The sequence below is a fragment of the Panthera onca genome, chromosome D2 (genome assembly GCF_046562875.1).
Source record: "Panthera onca isolate mPanOnc1 chromosome D2, mPanOnc1 haplotype 2, whole genome shotgun sequence".
Lineage (NCBI taxonomy): Eukaryota > Metazoa > Chordata > Mammalia > Carnivora > Felidae > Panthera > Panthera onca.
In genome coordinates, this window is record NC_138349.1 from 82,067,555 (window position 1) to 82,092,724 (window position 25,170).

General features: G+C 50.3%; 1 protein-coding gene across 4 annotated transcripts in view; it reads left to right on the forward strand.

Moving 5' to 3' along the window:
- Positions 1-25,170, forward strand: part of SGMS1 (sphingomyelin synthase 1) — a 283,588-nt gene that overhangs the window by 160,156 nt on the left and 98,262 nt on the right. Inside the window, exons 4-5 of one of the 4 annotated variants that reach the window (XM_060643002.3) lie at positions 7,391-7,566; positions 9,208-9,288. The gene's annotated coding sequence lies outside the window, so the exon portion shown is untranslated. Of the gene's footprint in view, positions 1-7,390; positions 7,567-8,595; positions 8,619-9,207; positions 9,289-14,686; positions 16,127-21,220; positions 22,121-25,170 lie in introns of those variants that run through there. The other 3 variants (XM_081790566.1, XM_078434126.2, XM_060643005.3) reach the window with 3 other exon arrangements.

Sequence of the window (25,170 nt, forward strand, 5' to 3'; positions counted from 1 at the left end):
CCCCACGTGAGGGGACCGTTACGTCGCCCCAGGATTTTACGTCGGCTGTCGCATTTTGTCTTTGCTTCTTTAGTATCACCTCGGTTTTGTATGGAGGTCAGGTGGCCGTGGAGGCCAGGGGCTGGCAGACAGCAGCAGGAAGTCCAAGTCTGGCCTGACACCTGTTGTTATAAATATGGTTTTATTGGCACGTGGCCACGCCCACTCGCTTGCGTGTTATCGGTGATGCGTTCGCACGGTGATGACAGAGGTGAGTACTTGCGGAAGATTCTGTGCGCCCTGCAGACTTCTCGGGCCTGTGTGGAGAACGTTTCCTGGCCACTGGCCTAGGCACGATCCATAATCCAACGCCCCACACAGTTTCTTCATTTTGGTGGGTATTTATTTCTTCTCATGCTGTCCGTAGCCAGCCCGCCGTTTGTCCTTATTGTCCGGTTTTGCTCTTTCTTCTCTCCTTCCTGACCAGTTCCCGCAGGCTGAGCCAGTAACCGCGCGGCTGACATCACATGACCTCATGTCACAGCGCATCAGTGTCCCTCTTTGTTTTCGGCTCTTCTCTGCTTACGTTTTGTCCACTGCTCAGTCTCGGGAGCTCTTCCCATCATGTCTCGCTTCCTAGAGGCCTCGAGGAGAAAAGGCACAGATTGTGGCTCCACGAAAACTGTTTGGGGCCGAGCCCTCCACTAGAAAGGAGCTTACCTGAGGCACGTCCCCGTGCTTCTCTGAGTTCTCTGAACCTCAGGTGGTTTTTCTGGAAATGGGGCATCAGGGTGGTTGGGAGGACGCAGGGACAGAAGTGCTGTCGTGTCTGTGATTCGTCCTTCTCCGTAAAGCTGACCGTGCCGGGTGGCCGGCTTCCTTCCGGTTAGTACCTCTGGGAAAAAGAGAATGCTGGTTTTCAACTTATTGTGGAACAAATGCGGCCTGTTTTTATTTCGAGATTTTGGCTCAGGTAACACCAAGGAAACTATTCTTATTCAATACGGTTTGAATAGGAAAGCACGGAGCTCACGTTATCTGCATAAAAGTACCTCCATCACACACACGCACAAAAACCAGTTTTACTGAATGAAAGCCCTTTGAGTATATTTTGAAAACCGGAAGCACTGCATTTGGAGAGTACATGCAAGTTCAAGGGATAAGCCAGGGAATTAGAGCCCTTTTTATTCCCGGATGACAGAGCGTGGGCGGAAATTTTGTCCCCATCCTTGTCTGCGGTGGAAGTATCGTGCAGCTGATAAAAACTCAGGCTTTGCCAGGCCGGAGGTAGTATACGCCACCGACATCCCTCGGCCGTCGTGTGCGAATAACGCAGCGACTGACGCCCAGGAATTCTCGGCCACTTAGATCAGGGGGCTCCAGCGGCCAAGGTTGCTTGCATGCGTTTCACGCATTTGGGAAGGAGATCGTGTTTTTAGATCTAACACAGAGAAGAAAGTAGAGGAATGACCTCGTCTTTCAGATGGCACCTGACGGCGAGGTAGAAGAGTGTTCTAGAAGGATGCACTCTGCAGACACGTTGTTGCACGAGTCGAGTCGCTTATGTGCTCGCATCCCTTTGGGTTTCCTTTTCCATAAAAGAAATATTTACCTTTTTCCTCAAAGATCTTGCCACCACCCATTTGGGCTTTAGAACTGCCTTGTGTCAGGGTTTGTGAGGATGGACAGATGGGCCGGTGCCTCTGTTTCTCGTCGGTCTTCGGACCGGCGGGCGGACCAGTGGTGGTTAGCCCTCCAGAAAGAGGTTTAATTAGAAGTAAAACCCAGCGGGTTTTCTTTCCCTTCTCCCAGGGAAGGTTCCAGATGGAAACCTGAGGCCACAGGGAGTAGGGGGTTCCTGCCAGCCCTCTGCTGAGTGGCTGCTCCCTGAATAACCGTGCCTGTGTTCTCAGTAACTCGGCCTCAGTTTCTTCTCCTGTCAAGCCAGGATAATGACAGCGTCCCCACTCCTCATGCCGTCGTCCGCGTCAGTGAGTTAGTGCGTGTGAAACATTTGGAAGAGAGGCCCGCGTGCGGTGAGCAGTTTGTTTTAGCTGCAGCAATATTTGTATTAGTAATACTCTGTCCGGGCGCTCACGTGCGTTTAAAACATGCAGGTTGGATACCGTCCTGTCCAGGTAACTCCCGTAGTGGCTTAAGTCCATGCCGAGGAGACAAGACTGCCAGCTCCAAGGGAGGAAATGAGCCTTTCGTTCTTCTTGCTTTGTTTTAAACACGTATTTATTCTTGGTCCTGAGGAAAAGATTAGGAAGGAGAATGGTGAATGAATGACCACCGTTTTTTGTTTGTTTGTTTGTTTGTTTAATTGCTTTTAGGCTGTGGGAAGGGTCCCGTGACGGGAGTTCTGGAGGGCTGTGACCCGGGGACAGCCGTCGCACTGCTTTGCTTTGGTAACTCCCGCTGCTGGGGTAGGGGCCGTGTCATCACGCACAAAAGCAAGCTGCTGCTTATTTTAAACACGGAAGTTTCTTGGAGAAAAGAGAACTCCGGTCTGCGTTCCTAACAGCCTCCCACACGTGAGGGGTCCCCCCGTATGCGGTTGTCCACTGGCTCAGATGAGGTCACTTCTGCCAGAGACACGAGGACACTCGACTTGCTTGGGTCAACGGCTCCCGACGCGCAGCCCGGAGCACAGTGCTCCGCCATCGGAGGGAAGCCCGGAGTGTCCATGGGACGGGTCCGTGGGCTTCGGGACGGGACTGTGTGAGGCAGCGGGAGGGACACGCTGGCACCAGCTGCTCTTCCCCACTTCGTGTGTATTTAAAAAGGAAAAAAGCAGATCATTAGTAAGAAAAGGCAGCCGACTTTAGGGGCATCTCCGTTTCCTCCGAAAACGCCAGGCCTCGCTTTGGGAAATGAAGCGCACGTTTAATACGAACGGGTCCTCGAGGTCGTTTCTTTCTCTTGCCACAGGGCTCGCTGTTTCCAAGTAGGAGCTTGATAGCGTCGTGGAAAGGCCTCTCCAGGCTTGTCCCTCACGGAATATCTGATCCCACTGACTTTGCTGTTCCTGGTTGAAGCTGGAGTCGGGTCGACGGGGGGACGAAGGGGCCTGGGAAACAGGAGGTCCGGGTTCCGCACTTCTGAGTGAGCCTGGACGGGTCGGCCCCTTGGAGTGTTTGGGTCCCGTGTGTCGTCACCTGTCACGGCGAGGCTAGGCCTGGGAGATGAACGAGGATTCCCCGGCTCTGAAACGATGCAATTGTCCATCCCCCGACCGGTGTCTCCGGGCAGCGAGGGGGCCTGTTGCGGTAAGAGGTCCCTGGCTCAGTGAGTTAGTCTTAGCTACGTGCTCTGCTTGGGAACTCCTCTTGGGTTGCTTTGTCAAAGTTACTGGTACTTGCTCAGGGGACTTGAGAACATTTCTATTTGGTTCTTAAGGAGCCCCTACTAGCAAGAGTTAGATGGGACTTTGGATGTTTTACTTCTTATGCTGTTCTCAAAACCACTAATACAGAAAGTCTCCAGCTCGTATCTCTGAACGTGAGTTTCATAAAGTGCTGAAGTCTGTTCCATCACATTTGAAACACTCTTTCGTTCAAATTGTTTTACGAGGGGTAGGATCCCAGCATAGCGCCTGTGGTGATCAAAATCCTCGTGCCGGGGGCGCCGGGGTGGCTCAGTCGGTGGAGCGTCTGACTTCGGCTCAGGTCATGATCTCGTGGTGGGTTTGAGCCCCGCGTGGGGCTCTGTGCTGACAGCTCAGAGCCTGGAGCCCGCTTCGGATTCTGTGTCTCCGTCTCTCTCTGCCCCTCCCCCGCTCACGCTCTGTCTCTCCCTCTCTCAAAAATAAATACACATTATAAAGAAATCCTCTTGCTGCTTTACATGTGCGCGTGCTCGGCATGTTCAATAATAGCCTTTGCAGGGCCGCCGGGTGACCAGACCACCATTTGTAAGACCGCCGCTTCCTTGGTCAGCATGTTCCGTTACATCCTCTGTGTGGCAGGAGCAGGCTGATAGGACGTGTGCGGTCAGAGAGGAGTCTCGGGTCTGAGTCAGAGACCGTGGATGGGTGGGCCTCTCTCTTCCTTCCCCTCCTGTCTCGGAAGCGCCCGTGGTTGCGTCAGCCTCCCTTGCCGACTTCCCTTCCCGTATGAGTTACCTGGAGCCGCGGAACACGGTCGCGGCAAACCGGCTTACTCAGCGCACACGCTGTCTCGCGGCGTCTGCGGGTCGGGAGTCCGGGCGTGATTTCGCGGGGGACGAGTTTAGGGCGGCAGTCAAGGCGTCTGCCAGAGCTGCTGTGTCATGTGAGGCTCGACCGGGGAAGGCTTTCCTCGTCAGCTCCCGGGCCTGTTGGCGGTCTCTCGTGGGCTCCGGGACTGAGGCCCTGCTCCGTGTTAGCCGTGGGCGGGACGCTGCCCTCGTGTGGCTCTTCCTCAAAGCCAGCGAGGGAGGGAATCTTGCAGCCAAATGGACGAATGGACACTCCAGGCTTCCGGGAGGTAACCGGATGTATCTCGTCGTGTTCGCTTGCTCCGTCAGTCACGAAGAATCTCAGGCCTTAACCTGCTCAGGGGGTGGCTGTGACACAGGCGTGGGTGGTGAGACACAGGGGCCTTGGGGCCGTTGGAGCCGGCCACATTTGAGGCCGCCTGGGCGCGTGGACACCGCCCTGTCTGTGCATTTTCCCTCTTCACCGGGAGCTTGCTTCTCGTCCCTTCCGCCTCCTTCCTTCCTCCCGCCCACAGACAGTCCAGCCACCGGGGGTGGCCTTTCCTCCTCCTCTGCTGCCGAGATGCAAGGACGGGGGCAGGGAGCTGTCCCTGGTGAGCCTCCCGGGACGGCTGGCACTTAGATCGTGTGACACATTCCCTCGCACGCGTTTCTGGGTCATAATGTGCTTTACATCAAGGACCCGAGTGGGGTCCTTTCTGCTTTGGTGTCTCTGGTCACTGCCGTCTCCAAGCACGTGCTGAACCCCAGGGTGAGTTCACGTTCCCGGTGCTGTCCTCCTACGGTCTCTCGCTGTGACCGTGCTTGAGTTTCTCATTTAGAATCGTTAGTGGTTTCCGCCCTCTTACTCTTCGGCTCTGTTAACTGATGTCTGGTATCATCATCTCTTCAGGCGTGTTCGGGGCGTTTCTTGCCTTTCTCGGGCCTGCTCTCGGTCCGTGTCTCGCTGCTCATCCTCGCCGCGGGGGGGCCGTGTGCTGTCGGGGTGAAGCGGCGGGAGCCAAGCCCGGCCGCCTGGGTTCGAACCCCAGCTCTGCCATTTAGTAGCTGGGCGGTGTCGAGCGTGTGATTCCGTTTTGTTTCTGTGTGCTGGGTGTGAACGTTTCCGGGTTTTCCACTGGCCAACAGACCTCTGTGGGGGCTGCCACTCCCTCTTTGCTCCCAAGATCTGTATGTGTAACGATCGGAGCGGCCTGCGTGTGACTGCCAGATGAACCGTTTCTTCAAGCCCTCTTCTGGCCTCCTGGCAAGGTGGCTGGAGATACTTGAGCCCACGAGGACACCTCTTGTTTCGGTGACATTGCCCGTCCCTGCTGGCCTCCCCGGGACAAAGATAGTGGACTTCCTCCAGCAGCGGCAGCATCCAACGAGACCTTGTTTGCCGTGGGCTTCACTAAAGCGTTTGCGGGCGCCCTGCCTCGGAGCCCGTGTCACCGCACTGAGCTGTGGTGCTGCTGCTGGCAGAGTCTCTCGAGGAGGAAAGCGAGGCTTACAGCCATGCAGCAGCACGCCCAGGGGCTTCGTTGCTCTGTGCGTCCGCAAAGCACATGCTCTTGATGACCATAGGACGCTGTCGCCCTGCGAGGAAGCTCGGACCCGTCTTAGCGAACTAGCTCCCTGGGGGAAAAGGGGCGAAGGGTCCGAAAAGACACGCCTCGGGGGCACCCGAGCTTTCATCCACTTGCGCGGCCTCGGTGCCCGTGCAAGTGCTGTCCTTGCCCCTGCGGGCCGGAGCTTCCGTGCAAAACAAGAGTCGTTCTCCTCAGACAGGTGTTTGCACGGCGGCTGTGGAATCTTCACGTCGTATAAGAAGCAGGATCGAGAAGGGCTGGGCTGTCAACATGCTCAGCCAGGAGTCCCACATCCAGATTATTCTAAGTGCGGCAGCTAAGTTAATGGCTTGTATTCTGGTGAGACTACCACTGCACTGCGTTCCTTCAAACGCACTTCATCTCAAGCACGTACGACCCCTTCTTCCACCCCGGGACTCAGCACAGCACCTGCTGCCAGACGGGTCGTTCGTTAACGTCAACAGCGGAAGTCGCTTGTTCTTGCGAATAACCACCGTGGCGGTAAAGTACTGACTTGGAGGAGGAATTTCATGCCATGAACCTATTAAAATGGTTTCCATTGAAGTGAGGACAGCAGGTCTTGTGAAAAAAAAAAAAAATCAGCTCTAACCTGTAACAAGACAGATTTTCTTGTGTGCATTGTATGCTGGTTTTGAGGGTAAAAGAAGGGTAATCAACTTATTCCAAGCAGTCAGCATCACCGGGGTGAGTCCCAAACAGGGTGGTGTAGGCGGGGTCAAGGAGCACTGTTTTTCACATAGAATGTTCTGTTTAAAAGTTGGTGTTGGGGCGCCAGGGGGGGCCTAGTCAGTTGAGCGTACGACTCTTGATTTCAGCTCACGTCATGATCTCGCGGTTCGTGCGTTCGAGCCCCGTCCCGGATTCTGCGCTGACATCGAGAAGCCTGCTGGGGATTCTCTCTCTCTCTCCCTCTCTCTCTGCCCCTCCCCCTCTCATGCTCACATGCTCTCTTTCTCTCTGTCAAAATAAATAAACTAAACAAAAAAGTTGGTGTTGCCTCTCTTGTGGGTCTTTTTCTTTTTCCTGGAAAACACAGCTGACAGATCCATACTGTTGTTGGTGAGGCCGGAGTGTGAAGCTAGCCTTGGTGACAGGCCGCCTGCCATCCTCGGTGCGGCTTTTCTTTCCCGCAGATGCCCGCCGAGTACTTGGCATTGCATTGCACACCAGAAGGATTAGCACCAGTGGAAATGATTCATTCCCTCTTTCAAGAATTTAGCATCAAAAAAAGAAACGCGGTGCCGATATGAGGAATGCTCACAAATGCACAGCGAGGGCTTTCTATGTGCACATGAGTGAAGGCTGTCCCCTAAGATGGGCGTTTTTATTTGACACTCCTTTCAGAGCAGCTTCGGAAAGTTTGATGTTCTTGTCCAAAGTCTGATTTGAACCTCTCTCCAAAATGTTCACATAGGGAAGGAGTCTGGATTTGAAGGGGTCTAAGCCATCATTGCAGTTGGAGCCGTGAATTTAACAGGCTACCGTACTTGCATTAGTAAGTAAACACGATCGTTGCCGTCATGTCGTGGGGACATAGGCTCCGATGGGCACTGAATATGCGTTATCTCCGATCTGTGTAACTTCTCACCACACTACGTGTCATTATCCCTGTCTTGCAGGCCTGGAAACCAAGGCTTGGAAGGATTCGGTAGCCCGGCAGAGAGCACCCTGTGGGTGCACATCAGGAGTGGCGTTCAAGCCTGCTGGTCAAGCCCGTATCCGACCCTTCTCCACTGTCCGTGGTTTTGAGAGTCTTCCGTGCCAGGCGACCAGCATACAGAGCTCTCGCTAGCCGGTAAGCCTGGCACTCTGTCCTCTCAGTGCTGGGTGTAATCTCTAAGACCTTGACTCTACAGTCCTTCCCTGCTGGGCAGATTTCTTTGTTACTAGGAGGCTCTCTGGATTTATGTGGCATTTGGTCTGTTCTTTCCTTTCTTTATGCCCCCCCTTAGTCTCACACACACACGCGCACACACACACGCACGCACATGCACACACACATGCACACGCACACCCTTCCGGTTTGGAGAACTTGAGGCTTCCGTCTATTCCATAACCGAGACGACAGTGTCTCTCATGGCGCCTCAGCGCATGGAGCCATTTCATAATTAGCGTGCATCTCCTCTCCCTGAATGACAACACTGAGGCCTCAGAGAAACAGGTTCCCGTTTTGTACGTCTTGTCCACTTAAAGCTCTACATTCTTCGTGTAAAATAAGCAATAGTTGCATTCTGCCTGGCAGAGGTGTTGTGTTTTCGTTTGGGGCTCCCCTGTGAAGGGAAACAAAGCAGAACTTCCTGTCCCTTTTAGGGACGTGGACCCTAAAGTGTTACGAAATGTAAAAATTGAAAGTAAAGCATTGTTCTGAATGCCTTGCTCTTGGAAGAAGGAAGGCACTTTGTTGAGCATGTGACGTGCTCCGTGACTTACATGAATCTCCAATATTTGAATTGTACGCATGGGTAAGTTAGCAAATCTGATCCTTGAGCGGTGGGTGTCCCGGGTCCTGGGCCAATACCCTTGTCGGATCAAAGCATGCTTGGCTCGGCAGATTTTATCCTTCCTCTAATTGAATGTTCTCAACCACACAGTATACTAGGGGGCATTTGACCCTCTTTCAGAAAAGTAGAAATCGGGGCTGGGAAGAGATGAATGGACTTCCCCAAGGTCACGTGGCCAGGAAGCGGTGGGACCTGGAGCCACGGTGTCAACCGTGTGGTGTCCTGTTGAGGGTGGGGGCCTGGATCCCCTCGTGATTGATCTTTCCTGTTCTGTAAATTGTAGACAATTGGAGAAATAGAGCCACGATCCAAATGGGAATCAACACAGATGGTCGCTTAATTACTGGTAAAGCAGGGTTGGAGACCTCGCAGGCTTCAATTACCTCCTTCTCTGAAACTGAAACAGAGTTCAACTCCGGCAGCCTTGACCCAGTCCTCCAGCTCCTGCTGGAGAGAAGCCGGCCGCCGTTGCTGTCCTTGCGGAGGGCCAGAGGGAGCTCCTTGCTGCCCGCCCATTGCAGCCGCTGAGCGCTGAGCCAGGGTTTCCTGGGATCCCCCCAGCCACATTCGTCTCTCACTGTGAGAATGTGCCAGGAGGGGTGGGGCCGGGAGGGAGACGACTCTGATATGCTTCCTCCCAGGCAACAGACTAAAAGTTCTTCCCCAGAACATACGGGAGGGCATTTTAGGGGTTCACTTCCCCAAACCCCAGCAGTAGATATACTGCTCTTTAAATTTTTTGTTTTCCCTTGGGGTTACGTTTGTCTCTCTCTCTATGTTGTTATTGTCTCCTTCCTTTTTGATTTTGAGGGCAAAGGAAGAGATGGCTATTTTTCTCCATGTTTTGGTCACGGAGAACAGAAAAAGAACCCAGAAACCCAGAAATGGGTCTTTCTGAGACATGTACCTCATCAGATCCTTTCTTCTCACGACAGGTGATGGAAATGTACTGGCATGAGGGGAGAAGCTGGTAACTTATAGGAAGCCAAGATGACAAGAATTTTCTTAAATAATCAGTAAGTAAAATTTTGTTGGCCCCTTGGAAGTCTTCCGATTACCGGGTGAATGTTCTACAAGAGACTATGGCAAAAGCATAGCACGATCAAATGACTGAAAAGTCTGAAAGAGAAAATGTTTAAAAAAGAAATACCCAAACACTTCAAAAAACTCATGCTCACATTTGAGCGATTATTCTTTCTGGTAAGTGTGTCATTTTAGGTCGGGAACAGCGGTTGGGGAGATAGAGCCTAAGTATTTAAGGGATTAAGGGAAGATTCCTTTTATATTAACCTCTTCTCAATAAGCTCTTCTCAAATACAGATATTCATGTTCCCCTCGGTTCCATGGGCCCCATTTCTTACCAACTTTTGGTGGGTACGTTTTGGAGGTTAATATGAAGAAACTTGAACTTGGCAACTGTGACTAAAATAGAGCTCCTTGTCTGCACCCTCTCGGTGCATCTCCTCTTACACACATCTGTGGCATTAATGGTTGCTGGTTATCTGACAGTTAAATGTGGTTGATTTTGGTTTCGTTATGATGATGATAATGTCAGTGCACGGGGTTGCCTAGTGAAAAGGTTGTGTATTTCTGAGTCACACAGTCGGAGGCCTGACTCTTGCTGTTGTGCGTTTAGTGGTTACTCAGCCCCTCGAGCTCAGTTGACTCATCAGTGTGTTGGATTTGATAATCCCGCTCATAAAGCAAAAGGCTGCGGGCAGTACTTTGTGCTATGACTAGGACATTATAGGGCCACCGTAAAAGTACAGCTAACCGTTGAGCAACACGGCTTTGAATCACCCGGGTCCACTTGTCCACAGTTTTTTTTTTGTTTTTTGTTTTTTTTTAACAGTACAGTACTTGAATAAACGGATTTTCTCTTCCTTAGGATTTTCTCCGTAACATTTTCTCCCGCTTGCTTTGCTGTAAAAATACAGTATATAGTACACATAACATACAAGGTGTGTGTTAATTGAGTGTGTTATCAGTAAAGCTTCAGTCAGCAGTGGGCTGCCAGTGGTTAACGTTTCTGGAGAGTCAAAAGTTGTACACGGGGCTCTGACTGTGCGGGAAGTTGGCATCCCTGACCCAGGGCTGTTCACGGGTCCGCCGGAATCGCTTTTGTTCCTTATATTTGTATCACGGCTTCCAGATGATAAGCCCATATTGTGAGTCCAGTTGGCCAGCTCAACTTCCTGCTCCTGTCGGGCAGCCGTGGGTTAGTACTGGACGTATCGATAATCGACATGCGGGGAGATGTTAGGACTTGGCCCAGCCGGGAGGGAGGACGGGAGGAGAGGGAGATTTCTGTGGCGTAAATACTCCCCCACGTGTGGGAGGACCAGGAAGTGTGGCTGGGCAGGAACACCCCAGCCCGCACTTTGCTACCGGCCACGTACCACAGTGCCCAGAACACCCTGAGCGTAGCCCCCCCGTGACGAGTTCTGACCACTTGTTGCCTCTGCCTGTAGTCTCGTTTATTTGAGTTGTATGTTTGTACAATCCGAGTTCTAGCGATGGCTGTGTTTCCCCACGGGCTTGCCAAAAACCCCGAGAGCGTGACCATCTGCCCTCGGCGGACCGGTGTGAACAGCACCACGGGCAGCACGTTTCCTGTGAAGCTGTGTTTCAGCCACAGTTCTTCAGGTGCCTGTCTCAGCTCCGGTGGTAAGAGTTTGATTTGGTGGATAAAAGCACAGTTTGCTTTGGAACCTCAAGGCCGTCCTGCGCCCATGCCCTCTGGGGTTGAAGACCAGTCCTGAGACAGGTTTCGAACGTCCACCTCTGTTCTTAGGCGTGTGACTGGAGTCCTCCGGGCGCAGCCTCGGCTTCGTAACTGGCGCGGGACCCCTCGTCACTTCTGGCTGCGCGGTGACCGTGCTTGTGGTTGAGTCAGTCTCGAGTCTCTTCTGTCCCTTTGCTGTGCTCCCCTGAGTCCGCCTCTCATCGGGGACGAGCAGGCGGGGGTCCTCCTCACTCACGGTGGCACGTAGGTTTGCTTTGGTTCAGAAAGGAAGCTTTAATGAAAGTGAGTTGTCTCCAGAGGGAGAGAAACAAAACGAGACGGTATCTGGGCGGTTTCAGGTTCCCACAGGCTTGATGAAAATCTTGGGGAGGAGGATGGAGGGCCGAACGGAAACTGGACCAGATTGCTCAGAGTTTCTTCCAGAAGCAGTTTGTTTAGTGTTCTAGCTCGCCCTTGAGAAGGAAACAGTTGGAGCCTGAGATTGCTAAGGAACAGCTAAGATTGCGGTGGTTGTTTTTTTTAAATCTCACCCACCTAGCTCTCAAAACACATTCTTCGTTGAACCTTAAAAAAAAAAAAATGCCTTGCATATTTCAAAACATTCGTTTCTGTCGGTTCCCTGAAACAGATTTACGTAATCTTAAAACACTTAGTTCTCTTATTTCCTCCTAAAACAATAGATATTTATAGTTCCTACTGAGTCAAGGACGGGCTTGGATTATTGCTAAAGTAATTCTTGTCCATTTCAAGCAGAAACTGATGGATAGAAACTGGAGACCTTTGCCTCTGGATAAGAAATATTAACCCACGTCATGGGGCACCCGAGTGGCTCAGCCGGTTAAGCGTCTGACTTGGGCTCAGGTCCTGATCTCACAGTTCATGAGTTCGAGCCCCACGTCGGGCTGTATGCTGACAGCTCAGAGCCTGGAGCCTGCTTCAGATTCTCTCTCTGTCCTTCCCCCGCCCGACCCCCCCCCCCCAATTTGTGCTCTCTCTCTCTCTCTCTCTCAAAAGTAAATAAATAAACATTAAAATTGTTTTAAAAAAGGAAATATTGACCCATGTCTCAAGTTGAATAAGGGTGTCTTTGGTGGCTGTGAAAGCAGACATGGGAAAAATGACCAACAGAGAAACCTCACCATGCAGAAAATATTCTGATTTATCATTTCTTCTCCCAGAATGGACCCGATGCTATTTCTGGACATCCCCAGTGTAGATGAGTGTTTGATGAGGGAGCTGTTAGGTGTGTGGTCTTCAGATGTGTAAATGGTACAGCCTTGCGTGATGTCCAGTCACCACACTCAGAAGTTTGCTCGGTACTTAGGACTTGTGGGTTATGGGGGTAGATTCCAGTACAAATAAGACGGCTCATTCCACGTCAAAACCGATCAAGAGCAAACATAGAAAGCTGTGATTTCAAAACAAATGCAGTCAGTGTCATTAGAGGTATATTAACTACTCTGGAAACTCAACAGGAGAGAGAAATTACCCGTGTGGCAGGAGTGATGAGGCCAGGGAGAGTTTCAGGAGCAGATGACATCTGAAGTGGGTGTTTTGTGAGTAATGCCTTTTTCTGGTTTTCTTAAGTTTATTTACTTTTGAGAGAGAGAGAGAGATCGCACGTGCGTGCACTGGGGACAGGGGGCAGAGAGAGAGTGGGAGAGAGAATCCGAAGCAGGCTCTACATCGTCAGTGCAGAGGCCAACATGGGGCTCGAACTCACGAACTGTGAGATCATGACCTGAGCCCAAATCAAGAGTCCACAACGCCTAACGGACTGAGCCACCCAGACACCCCGTGAGTAATGCCTTTTAGTTAAAATACCTATTTTAAAAATTCTAAAAAGTTAACCAGTGCTAATTGGAAAGAACTTTTAAAATGTGAAAATTATTCGGACTGGAAAAATTCATCGATATCATCACTGCCTAGAGACACCATCAGTAACATTGTTTTTTTGCTTTGTTTTGTTTTGTTTCGGTATTCTGCCATACTCTTTCTGAGCCTGGATTAGATTCATCCTTTTTTCCTTCCTAAAACAGATTATTTGTTTTAAATATCGTTTTAACACCTGAGTTGATTGACAGTGTACTGAAAGCATGCCGCCGTTAATAAACACACACTTAAGTCGTGTTTGTTGTTGTCATACGGCACTTCACGTGTTGTGTGGTCTGTGACGTGTATACCCAGTCCCCCAGTGGTGGGCATTTTGGTCGTGCTCAACTTTCCACTCTGGTAAAGCCGGCTGTGACGGACCTCTTTGAGCATGCGTTGTGGTGCACTTGCCCAGTTACACGCGCAGGAGCTTGGAACAGAGTTGGGCAGTGCTTAGCGCTGTAGCTGGAAGGAGCAGCGTGAGGCAGAGGTGGGGGAGGAAGGTGTCATTCTGGGGCAAGGCAAGTGGATCCGCATGTTGAGAGAGACGGGGCCTTCCAGGTCACACCCTTGTCCTTTCCTCTTGTCTGTTGGGAGCCATATTGGAATCTAACTCCTACTTCCAATGAACATTCTGAGTGTCTTCAGTTTTCCTTAATTTCCCTTATTGTGGGAAGAATTAACTAGTTAATTGTTATGGATAACGGGTAATTAGATATTAGTTATAGATGATAGATAATTAATAGTTCTTCTTTCCAAAACTTCTGGAGAGCCTTAAGCAACCGGCCAGTCGGGGAGTGAACAAGTAATGGAGATTGGGAAGAGATTGTATGTGTATGTGTATGTGTGTGCGTGAGAGTGTGTGTGAGTGTGTGTGTGTTTGTGTATATGTTTGTGTGTGTGTGTTTTTGTGTGTATGTTTGTGTGTTTGTGTGTGTGAGTGTGTGTGTGTGTGTTTGTGTATATGTTTGTGTGTGTGTGTTTTTGTGTGTATGTTTGTGTGTGTGTGTGTGTGTGTGTGTGTGTGTGCGCGCGTGTAGAAAAAACTGAGAGCAGAGGAGCCGGCAGGTTTGAAAAGCAAAGGAAACATCATTAATACGTGTGCTTTATACACTTTTTAACAAACTGAGTAAAATTTAAAGATGCTTTGGGAAAGATACAGATTAGGAGAGAAGTATCATAATTTAATAATAATACTATCTTATATTTACTAGGTGCTTTTATGCGCTTGTGTGTTTTACTTGTTTTTTTAAGTTCATGTATTTATTTTGAGAGAGAGAGTGCACGTGGGGGAGGGGCAGAGAGGGGGAGAGAATCCCAAGGGGGCTCCTTGTCGCCAGCACAAAACCCTGGCGTGGGGCTCAAACCCACGAAACCGCAAGATCATGACCTGAGCCGAAACCACGAGTCAGACACTTAATCGACTGAGCACTCCGGTGCCCCTGCTTGTGTTTTAAATGCACGGTTTTACTGAAGCACGTCTCAAACCCCTTCTCAGGGAGAGTGCAGGATTCCCCCCATTTTGCAGGTAAAACAGAGGCCTCGGAGGCTGGCTTGGGGGGGTTGTCCCCGGACTTGATGTTGGAGCTGAGGGCTTGGGGCGAGAGGGTCATGAGGCCCTAGTAAGACGATCCCTGACAGGTGACATGGAGGGACAGCTTCTTTCGTCGTCACCGATGGGAAGAAAGCACTTCCTGATCCATTTTCCCTTCCCTTCCTGGGAGATTGTGTTACTGCTATTGCCAGAGCTTTCCGGCAGCCTTCCTTCCCTTTGGGAGGGGGGAGGGGGGAGGGGGGAGGGTTCCGCTTTCCCACCCCAGGGGGGGTTGACCCCGTGGCCATCTTGGCCGGAGGACTTATTTTAGTGACGACACATGCCATTTCCCGGCAGCAGAGGAGGCCTGCCGCGTCGCTCCTGTCCCCGCCACGAGGCCCGCACGTCCCAGGGAGGGGTGCTCCTTCCCCCTCCATCCCGGGGAGGAGCACATGGGTAGCCACAGCTCAGTTCCAAGGAACCAAACAGGAGCCAGAAATTAGAAGACCTTTCTCTGTCGTTGGCGCTCTGTGATGCCGCAGCGTAATTTAGCCCGAACCGATGCGTTCCCGCTGTCGTGTTGCAGTCTGTCCCCTGCGCTGTCGAGGTGAACCTTCATCACACGTTACCCCTTCAGTAAGGCATTTAACTAGGTATTTGGTGCGGCCCCACTTGCCCCAAATTTCCTTCTTCAGACACTTGTGGGACATATCCCGGGTCAAGGGCTGGACGTCCAGTCCCGGCCCCCAGCCTCAGGAATCTTCGAGCTGGGCGCCACGCATCCGGAAGTGGTAAAACAAGGCAGGCGGCTGGGTCCTAGAGACAGTGTCACGTGGTCACTGGCGGGCCGTGCTCGGAGGTGAACCCGCTCTGTTGCCATCCTCATGACACCCTTGGAGTGGCTTTGCTCTCCGCCACCTAAGCTCATCTTCCCCCTTCTCTCCTCCTCCTCAACCCGTGTTTACTGCACTGTGTAGTTTGTGCCGAATGCTAGATTTCCTTACTCCCCACTTGCGTTTGTGCTGAAACCATTTGTACCAGCTCATCCACTAGATTAGTGCCTGTGTCCTTTCTTTTGACGCCTGTTGCAAGCGGCTTAACATCACACAGGACATTATCTTAAATTTTTCCTCGTCGTATAAATTGCTTAACATTTAATTAATTTATTACAACAAAATTAAACTCTCAGTAAATTATTGACTGTTTTTGTTGATTTTTTTCTCCCCTTGAAGTTACTGGTTCTTTTTTCCGTGACGTGTTAAGGCTCTGCGTGGACTTCGTAAATACCTTACCTCCGTTCGGGACAATTCGGAGTTGAACTGTCTTATTTCAGACCCCGTGTCTGACAGTCTGACAGGTGTTCAGGAGATCTGACTTGACTTCACGTTCCTAGCGACTAGGTGTGGCTTCGGACCGTGGAGAGAAACCGAAAGTTCCTACAGGTCTGTCCAACCAGTAGTTTCCGGGCTAAGACAGTGCATGATTTGGCCACTCCCTTCCTCTCTGATTGAATTCAGCTACTTTCTGTCTTGTTACTTCTGACCACGTCTCCACTTTGGCTTCATAAGGCACATGGTTAATTTATTATTCAAGTCCCATCTTGGACCAACGGCTTTCAAACTTCTTTTGTCCAATATACGCAGAAAGAAAAGGTCATCAAGTCGGACAGAAGGAACACTCAGGGAACTGCTGTGATTTATTGGTAATGGTGTGCTTTTAAGTTTGGGTGGTAGGTTCATGATTGTTGACTTTAATATCATTTTTCCTGACAAATAATGTTGAATGTATTTTCTTGTATGTATTAGATACTATGTAACCAAAAACTTTTTTCAAACGTAGAACACAGTTCATGTTGTTAAATGCACCCATTGTGTTTATATTGGCATAACTGTGACGTTAGTTATTTTAACAACTTTAATTTTCTTGTAAAACATCTTAGATGGGCATTTTAATAGAGAGTGCCCTCTGTTTTCAACAGAGCAAAATAATTTTGTTTTGAAGACACTATTTATTGACCTTTGATTTCCCGATGATCTTCATGTAAATACAAGAATCAGTATAGTTGAGGGCTCACCCAGGGAAATATTTTCTTTTGTTCTAACACAGAGAAGTATCCTCTGTTGGGAAGGATATAGAAAGTTAATGTCTGGTTATCGAAAGGGACTGGCCACTAGTCCCTTCGTTTTTTTGCAGGAGAATCTAAATATTTACAGAGTCTGAAACGTTAGCTCTCCGTCTCCTCAACTGTAAGCCCACGCCTGTTTGTCAGCTATGGAGATCAGACATGACAGCCCCAGCTTGGGGGTCAAACATACATGGCTTTGAAGCCGGCTCTGACTCATCTTAGCCATTGACCTTGGGCATCAAAACCTTCTTGACGCCCAGTTTCCTTGTGGGCTCAGTACGGCTGTTAACACCTGCCTTGCTGTGTTGTGTGCACTTTAAATGGGAAGTAACATCTGTACGGTAGGAGCCACTGTCATGACTGGATGCTCAGCAAATGAATTAAATTGAGCATATTGTTCTTGTTCCAGGTGGAATTTCAAGTACATTTTCCTGTAGGAACAGCGTGAAGAATGCGGTTTGAGTACAGTATCAGAAATATTATTAACACTGTACTTGGATCCATCATAAGTTCAATAGGCTTTTAAAGACTGGCCAGAGAAGCCAATGTCTACATTTTATCTCTAGTGAAATGCATTTCAGGTACCACCTAAGGGTTCATTGACTCCAGACCTTAGAAGTGAACTTTTAGAATGTAATTTATTACCAGGTTGAGGACTGACTGTTTAGATAACCTCTTGCTCAGACATAAAATGGAATGTCTTGACAGGTGGTGGTGTTTTTTTGGGCAGACAGATGAGCCCTCCTTTCTACTCCTGAGAAGGAAACTCACCTTCTGGAGAACTTACAACTCTTCCTGCTGAGCCAACGATGTAGTTCCAGCGTAGACAGGCCGAAATTGGGACCTTGACCGCTGGGTGGGCGTGTTTTTCCTGAGAATCTTAAAAATTCCAACTATGGGATAATCCCTCTTAGGGGCAGAGCTGGGAGGTAAGTGGAAGAAGGCAGGTTTCAGGAAGGGGGAATGGAACCGACCTGTAGGAGCAGAGATGCCATTTTGCCCTGCTGGGGCCATTTCACCTACGTCCTCAAGCCCAGCTGCCCTGTGGCTTTCCTGTTGCTGGGCTGCTTAGAGTCCACGCAAAGCACCTCGCTCTTACCCATGATGCTCCACGTGCCATTTCTGTTACCTGCAAGTTAAAGAATGCTGACTAACTTATGGGGTTGTTTAGACTTGGAATGCTGAAGAAGTTGTGTCTTTGTCATGGCAATTACAATAAATATAATTACATAGTAGGACAGCTGATTGAGGACATATCTTTTTGAGAACAATGGTGGTGTTGATTCCCAGTTCATACAAGCAGAAATGTATTAGCAAAATCAAAGGGTGCTAGTGACTGTGTGTGTGTGTGTGTGTGTGTGTGTGTGTGAGAGAGAGAGAGAGAGAGAGAGAGAGAGAGAGAGAGAGAGAATGACTCTTAGAACACACTGATGATCACCAGAAGGGAGGTGGGGGGAGATGGATGAAAAAGGCGATGGGGATTAAGGAGTGCACTTGTGATGAATACCCGATGATTAAAATAAAAACTTTGTAAAAAAGAGAGAAAGAGGATTAATGACTCTTGACCGGAGTTTGCTCTAATGCACGCATCTTATGACGTGTAGATTTTAAACCAAATAAACGCAGCAATTCGCGTGATGGTTCTAGTAGTTGGGAGTTGCCTCGAAGCACTGCCCTTTGCTACCACTTACAGTTGCGAGCACTTGCAGGTGACCCAGTGGAGGCTCGTGGCTGCACCGTGTACATTGCGAGAGATGTTTGTCTTTAAGGAGCAATTGGCACTCTGGCAAGATTGGCAGATGTGTGTACGTGTGTTCCTTTCCAGCAACGGAAGGTGAAATGACTTAGTGCCTCTGTTTCCTTCAGTGGGCCAGTGCTGGAGGAACTGAGACTTTATGTGATGACACTCTTTTGTAAACCGTACTCCCCTTTAGGAAGCATCCGGTTCGCTCTCTCTCGGCAGTGGCGCTCTGTATCGTTGGGGCACGTCATAAAGAGCAGAGAAACGCGCCTGCCACTTGAGGTCTGCTTGCCAACTGGTCTGAACAGCCATTAATGGTTGCTTACTCTCGAGGCGGCAGTGGTCAGAAGGAACGTTTTCCTTTCTCCTTTGCGGCCGTTGTAGAACTGAAACACCATGTATCTCAATGACCGCTGTTTCTTCAGAATCTGTTACGTCCTGGCCTTTGAAACACGATCTCTTCCTCCGATGGACTTTTGTCATCTGGGGGGAGAGAAAGGTCAGGGGTCTCAGGAAGAAGGAGGATGCCACAGTTCTGGAAGTCCATCTCGGGATGGAGTTATAAAGAATAAGGTCGGTAGGCATTTGGAGGAAAGGAGAGTTGTCTAAGGCTTGAGCCCGTGAGGAGGGTTCCAGGAAATGGAAGTGTCTAGAAGGTGACAACTAGTATGAAGGGCGAGTTGAAGGTCGTCAGCCCCGGAGCCTGTATGTACTGTGACTGCTGCTTCGAGGGAACAAGGAGACCAGTTGGGTTATTTGACTGAGGGTTTTCAAGGCGGAAGATGGCTGTTAGACAGTTGGAGGCCAGCTTTGGAACGACTGACACCGTGGCCTGGGCCCCGTGGGCTCATGGTCACTTTTTTTGAACTGTGCAATGATAGTCTGTACTTTGCATAATAATTTTAGGCAAAAAAGACCTCCTAGAAACAGTTATCCTTTTTCTACGGTGAGAACATTCCAACAGCATTGGCAACTGTGTCCTCATTCCCCAAGCATAAAGGTCACTGTAACCGTCTTGTAAGTGCCTTGAGTTATGGTCGCAGGTGAACATATTTTTAAGCTTTGCTTCCTAGACAGAGCACCCAGGCTATGAATTTTAAGTTTGACTGGATCCTAGGCAACAGAAGCAAACTTAATTGTCTCTCTCTTTCCTGTACGGCTACCTTCCCTTCCTCTTTCATGTACTGTATCTTTCATGTACTGTATCTGTGTATGTCTACACACACGGACAATTGCATTTTCGAGACTGTAGGTGTTGTTTATGGAGTTGCTCGCTTACCTGTAGGTTTTGTGTGTGTGTGTGTGTGTGTGTGTGTGTGTATCCTTCTGATATAAAAGAGCTATTCATGGTGTAACAGCCAACATATTATCAGTTTGGCAGTATAACTGGTTATAATAGTTTTGTAAACAGAAAATCACTGTGCTTAAAAATACATATTAATTTGCGTGACTGTTTGAGGAAAGTAGCCTCTAAAGCAAATATTTTCCTTTTGATCTCTGCTATAAAACCAGGTTGTTTAATTGGTAGAGAGAGGGAAGGTTTATGACATGGTGGCATGCTGGACTTTCACATTTATCAGGTGCTGGTGATGATGCATTAGGAGCACAGAGGGAGGGACCTGGCCGCTGGAAGAACAGCATTCAAGGGACACCCAGCCTTGGTGACCTGGCATAGGGGGATGAGTGCATGAGCTGGGAATGGGGGAAAACGGTACAGATACGTGAAGCCCACATAGGAGGCCCTCATCATACCTGTTGATACTGAATTCTCTGGAAAGGGGCAGGGCTCAGATGACTCCAGAATTTAACTTAAAGCATCCAGGATGATAAGATTACTTTTATGTGAGAGTCAACAGAGATTTTCAGCTTCATCATCTAGACTGGGCGAATGTATGCCTGTTACTAAGCATCAGTGTGAGGTCATAGGCTTACCTTGCACCTGCCCTTTTTGACCATAACGTTGGTCTGTCAGGTGGAGGAATTCTTAGAGACCTTAAGAGAGATGATGAAGCAGTTTGCTTAGGGCTGGCTTCCTGGTCACTCATGGGCAGAGCTGGGATTAGAGCTGCAGCCCTGGGTTCCTGGTGCCCTGTTCTTTCACTCTTACATGCTGGTTTGCAGAAAATCCCAGTTTAGAAAGGGCCTTTGATCTCACTCTAGATCTCATCTTTGCTGATGAGTATTTTGAAGAAATTTTGGCCTATAGAATGACTGGTTCTGAACAAATATATATAAGTTAAACTTAGGAGATCTTCTCCAAAGCCAAGAAGATTGACTTTGTAACCTAAAAAAAAATTCTTACTCTGCTAAAACTCTCTACTCCCACTAACCATCGACTCCTTTCTTTACTGGTCCACAGAACCTGGTGGTTCTGGAGGCTTCTGTGATTTGCCAATTCCCAGTTACCTAAAGTTTCCTTTAAGTATTTTTACTCCAGAGTTATGTTTAGGGCACAGTAACCCAGATGGAATGAGTATTTGAAAATCATTCTTACTTTTTTAACAGTTGATTTACTGTGGCGTCAATGAAATCATTTCCATTTTAAGCCTTTTTTTTTGGGGGGGGGGGGTAGTAAAGCTCCTATTGTATAACACCAAATCCAAGGATCCTAAATCAAAAGTTTCTTTAATTAAAAAAAATGTTTATTTTGAGAGGGAGGGAGGGAGAGAGAGAGAGAGAGAGAGAGAGAACACGTGTGAGCAGGGGAGCGGGGCAGGGGCAGAGAGAGAGAGAGAGAGAGAATCCCAAGCAGGCTCCAATCAGCCCCACCTGGGACTCCATCCCACCAACCAAACCCTGAGATCATGACCTGAGCGGAGACTGAGCCACCCAGGCACTCCTCTTTTTTTTTTTTTTTTTTTTTTAATCACTCAAATAAGGGACTCAGACCGTATAACACCAGAGTACTATTTCAGCTCTAAAATTATTTGGATATTTTAACATTGAAAAGACTTTTTTTTTAAAGGCTACTTGGTCCATAGTTTTGGTGATTCTGACTCAGAGCTTAGAGGGACAAGACAGCACCGTTGAGTGCCTGCTGTTATGTCCAGCACTGTGCCAAAAACGCTGTCCATGTATTATGACATACGAGCTGTCCCACAAGCCGTGTCAGGCGGGTATTTGGTCCCCCTTCTCTGCAGATAATTAACCTGCCCAAGGTCATTCGTGTCAGAGGTCAGGTCTGAACCTGCCGTGATCCCAGATCCCATGCTCATTACATCCAGAATCACCGCCTAACTCGAGAACTTTTCCCTGGAAGGAGTGGAAATCAGCGTACATCCACTGCTCAAGTATTTCAGAACAAGATTAATTCTTGTTTGGAAAGAGTTTCTGAAGAGCCATCCACCATTTCCTTGAAGTTGTTAGAGGCTGAAGTTAGAAAAAAAAAAAAAAAAAAGATTTTTGTTTTTTGTTTTAAAGGCTGTAAAACGGCGCCGAAGCCCGATATAAATCAAGAAAGGAAAGTTCCGCCTTAGCCGCCAGTGAACACGCTTATTGGTTAGGCCTGCCGGGGCTGACTCATTTCTTTTTTGCTGTGTTAGAGGGCCACACCCTGCATTCCAAAAACCCTCCGCCGCCCGGCCACGCCCGCGGCCTCCGCGCCGGAGCCTCGGGAGCGGCAGTCGGCGCGCCAGCTGCCCGCGCCCCGGAGCCCCGCGCGGGTGTCCGTGTCGGGGTCGGCGCGCGCCGGCCGGCCAGGCCGCGGGGCGAGGCGCAGGGCCCGGGGCGCCCCCCTCCGTCCCCCTCCCCGCCGGGGCCGCGCGCGCGCGCGCGCGCGCTCACTCGGCGCCCCAGGAACCGTCCCGAGACCGCCCCCGGGGACCGGAGACGTAAGCGTGCGCCTTCGGGGACGCGTGGCTCGGATCGGGTGCCGTGCGCGGTGCGCGCCGCGCGCCGCGCTGGCGGAGACGGCGGGCCCGGGTGCGGGAGGGCCCGGGTGCGGGAGGCGGCGCGCGCGGACGCGCCGCACGTGCGCGGGGCCCGGCTCCGCTTGGGGGCGTCGCGCGTCCCCGGGGCAGCCTTTCGGGCGGGCGGGCTTGCGCGGACGGCCAGGTTCCTGGGTTTGGGGGAGTCCCCCCTCAAGGTCCAGCGCCCGTGCCTGCCGAGCGTCCCCGGCGAGCTCCCGTGCTGGCGGGGAGCCGGGGCCAGGGGCGGCACGTGCTCCGCGTGTTTACTCCACCGCCACGCGCCCTAAGCGTTGTGGCCAGCAAGTGCTCGCGTGACCGGTGGGCAGGAGTCCCCGCAGAATGCCCGGCCTGGCGCCCCTGGCCCCGTGGGTGCTTGCTCTGCGCGGCGGCCAAGTCACACCGAAGTGACAGCCCGGAGACCTGAGGTCTCCGTCCAATCCCCTCTCTACCCTGTTGCCTTCTCTCTTGAAACTGTACGTAGAAATAAAATCGTGGAACTTACTTAAAAATCTTCCTGTGTCGAATACGAGTCCGCTAGTGCACCGAGATTTGTTTGTGTGCTGTACGTGAAGTATGTTTTTGCAAGGGGGTGGGGAGGTGTCCGGGACAGGAGAAGCCGAATGTCGTGATTATTCTGGTTGGCTGAGGACGCACACAGTGCCACAGACGTGTGTCGCCGTCAGAAACACGGACCGTCCGGGCAAGGCGGGCCGAGGGCGTCCTGGTAGCGGAGCGGGTGGCGGGAAGGTTGTAAACTGAACCACGAAGTTGCGAACGTGAATGGCGAAGCTGTGAGTGGTGCCCTTCTCCTTCATTCACGGAGACAGAGACGACTGCAAGCCGACAGGCCCTGTGGCAGAACGGCTCTTTGCAGCTGACTTCGTAGCTCTGGGAAGGAAACCTCTCTAGAAAGAAATCCACATGTAGTAATTAAATTAATTGGATGGAATTTTTAATTAGTTACACCTTGACCTCCCGGTAGCGCTGTGTCCAAGCTCACAGGCTTGTTGCTCTGTCTCTCTGACTTTAACTCATCAAGTGCCTCTGTGTGAGATGTGACAACACGGAATCCTGGTTCTTTTGAGGACCAGCCTGTGATATCGAAAGAAATGGTGTGAAGGGCCCTGGGGTAGTTGGAAAAGCCCCCCCCCCCCCCAATAGGTGGTGACAAGGGGAAAATACTTTGGTAAATCTCTCTGGTGTCTAAAATCTAAAGGGATGAAATAAACTTAGATTTTTTTTTAAGTTTCCTTTTTCAAGTTTATTTATTTTGAGAGAGAGAGAGAGAGAATGTGGGGAAGGGGCAGAGAGAGAGAGAAGCCCCACTCGGGGCTTGAAGTCAGGAACCCTGAGATCAAGAGTTGGACACTTAGGGGCACCTGGGTGGCTCAGTCGGTTAAGCATCCGACTTTGGCTAAGGTCATGATGTCACAGTCCGTGGGTTTGAGCCCCACGTCGGGCTCTGTGCTGACAGCTCGGAGCCTGGAGCCTGCTTTGGATTCTGTGTCTCCCTCCCTCTGACCCTCTGACCCTCCCCGGTTCATGCTCTGTGTCTGTCTCAAAAATAAATAAACATCAAAAAAAAAAAAAAAAAAAAAGAGTTGGACACTTAACCGACTGAGCCATCCAGGCGCCCTTAAATTCGATTTTGATTTGAGCTTTGCCTAATAGTTGTGACCGGGCCGGGCATTTAAGGACCTGCTATTATCAGGCAGTGAGATGCTTTACGCCCATACCTCATTTAACGTTTACATTATTGCCGAGGGATAGAGGTATTGTTTGTTTTATAGTTGAAGAAGCAGCTTTGGCAAGGTTACATCATCTCCAGATTTCACAGCCGGTGAGCTGGGTTTACACTCGAAGGTGGCGTTTAAGATTTGGTCATTTTTCCATGTGGTTGCCCGTTGTGCCTCACATAGAGGTAATTTTTCCATGTGAAATAATCCACAGCAGTTTCTTCATTCAGAGCAGGTGTGTGTGTGTGTGTGTGTGTGTGTGTGTGTGTGTGTGTGTGTGTGAGATTTTAAACGTTCCTTGTTGCCCCCGTGCCAAAATGCCGAAGTTCAAGGAATAACGCATTTACTCTGGGAGCCCATGGTCTTCAAATATTAACTAAGCAAAGCCCTGTTCTCGATGAACCTGTTAGCGCATGTGACCGCCTCATAGTTACTGATTTAGGGTGGCTTTCTACTGGGTTTTTTTTTTTTTTCTTTGAAGCCCTTTTCATTGTGGACTTGCAGATTCTTCCTGCTCCTCATTCACCCAAGGGCAAGGGCAGCTCAGGAGTTCTGTCGTCGTTGAATCAAGCCGCCTGGTCCGTGGACGTCCAGCGGTGGCATTCTCTGCGTGTGAGCGTGCACCCGCAGCAGTTTCTCCGTGATGTGACACGTTTTCAAACTTGTTTTCAGCACACAGGTTAGCGTCGCACCCGTCTGTTAGGAACGGTGAGGTCGCGAAGGTCACGCTCCGCGCGCTACGACTTTTCTTGTCAGGCGAAGGTGACGAAGTCTCCGTGTGTCTCACCAGGGGCGGCCGACAGCAGGAGGGTCCATCTGCTGGGTCATCTCTTGGGATGTCCCGATGAAAGAGAACGAGGCCGTGAGCTGCAGTATCTATGCCAGAACCGGGTACCACTCACACCCCCACCTTGTCGTCGTCACTGTCTGTTGACACAGAACGCCCACCTGCCTTCCGCGGCAAGATGACGATGCCGTGGCCTCCTCCCGAAACCTGTCTAAATCCTCGCCGCACTAAGTGACTTGAGTTCTGGAGGATGTTGAAAGCACATGCCGGTGTGATAACACCCCTGGGGGGTTATCTTGCGAAAATCATGGAGGGGAGGAAGTGTGCCGGGCAGCTTGGCTTTCAAAACTGGGGGTGGGGGGGATGGTCAGTTCTGGAAACTTGACCCTCAGGGCTTACGTTGGCATCATCTAGCAGAACTATAAATGACAGTCTTGAAAAGACGGGTA